At 53.1% G+C, this 5,000-nt stretch overlaps 1 non-coding gene across 1 annotated transcript in view; it reads left to right on the top strand.

Moving 5' to 3' along the window:
• The first annotated feature begins 3,569 nt into the window (after window positions 1-3,569).
• The window catches only part of LOC126311165 (small subunit ribosomal RNA), a 1,893-nt gene continuing 462 nt past the window's right edge, over window positions 3,570-5,000 (top strand). The window contains exon 1 of the ribosomal RNA XR_007554449.1: window positions 3,570-5,000. This exon is cut by the window's right edge and continues 462 nt beyond it. This is a non-coding gene — a ribosomal RNA (small subunit ribosomal RNA).

The following is a 5,000-nucleotide window of genomic DNA, read 5'->3' as shown; positions in this document are numbered from 1 at the left end:
GGAGGACAGTGTGAACCGCACTCGACCCAGTCACCCTATCTCACAGTCCACTCTGTGTGTAACAAAGCGAAAGCACCAAAGCACTATCGTTCAACAACATCCATTTTATCCTCGCTGCCACAGGACACTATCCAAACAACGACAAGAGGAACGTCACGTCCACTAATAAGACAGAATGTCTCACATCACCCGCAAACAACGCAGCTCAAATCAGCCAGCAACACCCACAGTGGTCCACCCAGTATCAACACAGGACGCAACGCCACGCCACAACACAAAAGGTACAAGTAATAAAATACCCTTTGGCCACACCCCTTATAAAGGCATCGAACCAACCCACCACCTGACACCAGCCAAACGTACATCCTGATTTGACACATCTCTGGCAACCTAACCCACGTTGGCCCTTAACCTAACCCACGTTGGCCCTTAACCTAACCCACGTTGGCCCTTAACCTAACCCACGTTGGCCCTTAACCTAACCCACGTTGGCCCTTAACCTAACCCACGTTGGCCCTTAACCTAACCCACGTTGGCCCTTAACCTAACCCACGTTGGCCCTTAACCTAACCCACGTTGGCCCTTAACCTTACCCACGTTGGCCCCTAACCTTACCCACGTTGGCCCTTAACCTAACCCACGTTGGCCCTTAACCTAACCCACGTTGGCCCTTAACCTAACCCACGTTGGCCCTTAACCTAACCCACGTTGGCCCTTAACCTAACCCACGTTGGCCCTTAACCTAACCCACGTTGGCCCTTAACCTAACCCACGTTGGCCCTTAACCTAACCCACGTTGGCCCCTAACCTAACCCACGTTGGCCCCTAACCTAACCCACGTTGGCCCCTAACCTAACCCACGTTGGCCCCTAACCTAACCCACGTTGGCCCCTAACCTAACCCACGCTGCACCTTAACCTAAGTTACGCTGCACCTTAACCTAAGTTACGCTGCACCTTAACCTAAGTTACGCTGCACCTTAACCTAAGTTACGCTGCACCTTAACCTAAGTTACGCTGCACCTTAACCTAAGTTACGCTGCACCTTAACCTAAGTTACGCTGCACCTTAACCTAAGTTACACTGCACCTTAACCTAAGTTACACTGCACCTTAACCTAAGTTACACTGCACCTTAACCTAAGTTACACTGCACCTTAACCTAAGTTACACTGCACCTTAACCTAAGTTACACTGCACCTTAACCTAAGTTACACTGCACCTTAACCTAAGTTACACTGCACCTTAACCTAAGTTACACTGCACCTTAACCTAAGTTACACTGCACCTTAACCTAAGTTACACTGCACCTTAACCTAAGTTACACTGCACCTTAACCTAAGTTACACTGCACCTTAACCTAAGTTACACTGCACCTTAACCTAAGTTACACTGCACCTTAACCTAAGTTACACTGCACCTTAACCTAAGTTACACTGCACCTTAACCTAAGTTACACTGCACCTTAACCTAAGTTACACTGCACCTTAACCTAAGTTACACTGCACCTTAACCTAAGTTACACTGCACCTTAACCTAACTTACACTGCACCTTAACCTAAGTTACACTGCACCTTAACCTAAGTTACACTGCACCTTAACCTAAGTTACACTGCACCTTAACCTAACTTACACTGCACCTTAACCTAACTTACACTGCACCTTAACCTAACTTACACTGCACCTTAACCTAACTTACACTGCACCTTAACCTAACTTACACTGCACCTTAACTGTCACATGTAACGTCACAGGAATGTAGCTTTGCCTAACAGCAACCCTCTGAACATAGTTCACTGCTTGGATCCTCTGGTGTCATGTGTATTTCTTGATGCCATGGTGCGTACCCTCACATAAAGGTCTTTCGAGTGTTGCGTACTTTCTACACAGTCCCGCTAACCACTGGAAGGGTGTACCGCTACAGAACGAATATCGCCCTCCCCTCCTGCCCTTCCAAGCTGGTCGGTCAGGCGTTTGTTTGTGAAATGAGCCTTGCAGCTGTTCAGTTGCATTCGGTTGTCGATGCAGTCAGTGTACGTTGTGGTACGGCCTGTGTGGACTGTCCGCTGATGTACGCGTAACCCACACTGATCATCCGTCGTTACGTACTGAGTGACATAATGTGGCACATGCTTGACCGTACACCGGCTGCGCCCTACAATGGCGAATCATAAGGGCCATATGTTGTGCACGATGCTACTTGTCTCGTCTCCCCATTACAGCGAGATTGCACTGTTGTACGCCGTACAGACATGTGGTAAGTAGGTACGGACGAAAGTATTGCATGTTGGCCCCCCCCCCCCCTCCTCCCTCTGCCGGGAATCAGCGTGAGCCGTCTGTTGATGTAGCGACGAGGGTTTTCCTATTTAATCGTATTGCCCCACACAACATGATAGCACGGTGGACCGCGTTCCACATCTGCGACATGCTACAGAGGCCGGTTGACAGTCGACCGCGCAAGGGACATTGCACACGTGCGCGGACCATCTTCCACGTGTTCTCTCGTGTACATGCCGCAGTGTGTATGTGGGCTGATGTAGCGTGTCGTGACACATAACATGCAGGCATGCCAGAATCGTAGATTTCGCAAATGTAGATTGACGTATACGTTTGCTGCCAAAGATCCGCAAATGAACTGGAAATCAGTTGTTGAGCGGTTGTTCGCGCTGCAGGTGCATCGGTGATAGCGACGATCGGTACATCTGTGAACCGGTTGTTTCGGCGGTACCCGCCATGCCCCCGAACCTGAGTTGGCCATGTGGGTATGAAGCGATACGAGGCTGTGGCTTGGCGGGACAGTCCCCGGCCGGTGAGGGGGGGCCGCCCGGCGTGCTGGCCGCGCGCTGCGTGAGCGCACGCACTACAGCCGGCTGGTGGGGGGCGCCCAGTGGCAGGAGCGCCGGCCGACGGGCCCGGCTGGCGTCCCAGCTATGCGCCGGCGCACCCTGCGCGCGGCGCCAGGCGGCCAAAGTGGGTTCTGCCGAGCCCGGTGCGAAGCGCGGTGGACATCTGCAGTGTGCTGGTCCGATTGCGGACTGTGTGCGTTGAGGATGCGCCGCCGCCCGGCACTCGGCGTCGCGACGCCGTCTGCTGCTCGGTCGCCCCCAGCGGTTCTCGCAGGTGGTTTGTATCGCAGCTCTGCGGACGTGTTGGCGCGTGCGCTGTGCTGGGAGAGTTCGCTTCTGCACCCAAGTGGGGCTTTGCCCTTCTGTGGCGCTGGCGTTGGAGCTGCCGGTCACCGTAGGTGGCGCGTGTTGTTTCCCGCCGGCAATGCCACGACAGCACGCTCCCGGGCCTCTGTCGGCAGCGGCAAGCTCAGTTGGGAGCACGGGTGTTCGCACTGAAAGCGTCTACTCGCCTATCTCCGGGCGATTGCGCCTCTCTCGAACCCGACCAAGTACTTAGGACGGCGCTGCGCGCCGCCGGGACCTGAGAGGGTTTCGAGGTGTATCGTGCAGGGGAGCTCAGCCTCCTCCTGTTTGCAGAATAATTGAGCGGACGCTTGCGTGTTCGCGCGGGCCCTTGGGACACACTCCCGGGCGGCCGGCTGCTCAGCTCTCGTTGACGCAGCTCCCTGGTTGATCCTGCCAGTAGTCATATGCTTGTCTCAAAGATTAAGCCATGCATGTCTCAGTACAAGCCGCATTAAGGTGAAACCGCGAATGGCTCATTAAATCAGTTATGGTTCCTTAGATCGTACCCACGTTACTTGGATAACTGTGGTAATTCTAGAGCTAATACATGCAAACAGAGTCCCGACCAGAGATGGAAGGGACGCTTTTATTAGATCAAAACCAATCGGATTGGCTCGTCTGGTCCGTTTGCCTTGGTGACTCTGAATAACTTTGGGCTGATCGCACGGTCCTCGTACCGGCGACGCATCTTTCAAATGTCTGCCTTATCAACTGTCGATGGTAGGTTCTGCGCCTACCATGGTTGTAACGGGTAACGGGGAATCAGGGTTCGATTCCGGAGAGGGAGCCTGAGAAACGGCTACCACATCCAAGGAAGGCAGCAGGCGCGCAAATTACCCACTCCCGGCACGGGGAGGTAGTGACGAAAAATAACGATACGGGACTCATCCGAGGCCCCGTAATCGGAATGAGTACACTTTAAATCCTTTAACGAGTATCTATTGGAGGGCAAGTCTGGTGCCAGCAGCCGCGGTAATTCCAGCTCCAATAGCGTATATTAAAGTTGTTGCGGTTAAAAAGCTCGTAGTTGGATTTGTGTCCCACGCTGTTGGTTCACCGCCCGTCGGTGTTTAACTGGCATGTATCGTGGGACGTCCTGCCGGTGGGGCGAGCCGAAGGCGTGCTTGCGCGTCCCGAGGCGGACCCCGTTGAAATCCTACCAGGGTGCTCTTAGTTGAGTGTCTCGGTGGGCCGGCACGTTTACTTTGAACAAATTAGAGTGCTTAAAGCAGGCAAGCCCGCCTGAATACTGTGTGCATGGAATAATGGAATAGGACCTCGGTTCTATTTTGTTGGTTTTCGGAACCCGAGGTAATGATTAATAGGGACAGGCGGGGGCATTCGTATTGCGACGTTAGAGGTGAAATTCTTGGATCGTCGCAAGACGAACAGAAGCGAAAGCATTTGCCAAGTATGTTTTCATTAATCAAGAACGAAAGTTAGAGGTTCGAAGGCGATCAGATACCGCCCTAGTTCTAACCATAAACGATGCCAGCCAGCGATCCGCCGCAGTTCCTCCGATGACTCGGCGGGCAGCCTCCGGGAAACCAAAGCTTTTGGGTTCCGGGGGAAGTATGGTTGCAAAGCTGAAACTTAAAGGAATTGACGGAAGGGCACCACCAGGAGTGGAGCCTGCGGCTTAATTTGACTCAACACGGGAAACCTCACCAGGCCCGGACACCGGAAGGATTGACAGATTGATAGCTCTTTCTTGATTCGGTGGGTGGTGGTGCATGGCCGTTCTTAGTTGGTGGAGCGATTTGTCTGGTTAATTCCGATAACGAACGAGACTCTAGCCTGCTAACTAG

Source organism: Schistocerca gregaria, unplaced genomic scaffold (assembly GCF_023897955.1).
Source record: "Schistocerca gregaria isolate iqSchGreg1 unplaced genomic scaffold, iqSchGreg1.2 ptg000398l, whole genome shotgun sequence".
NCBI lineage: Eukaryota > Metazoa > Arthropoda > Insecta > Orthoptera > Acrididae > Schistocerca > Schistocerca gregaria.
The sequence above is the reverse complement of the archived record's forward strand: the minus strand, read 5'-3'. Positions and strand labels throughout refer to the sequence as shown.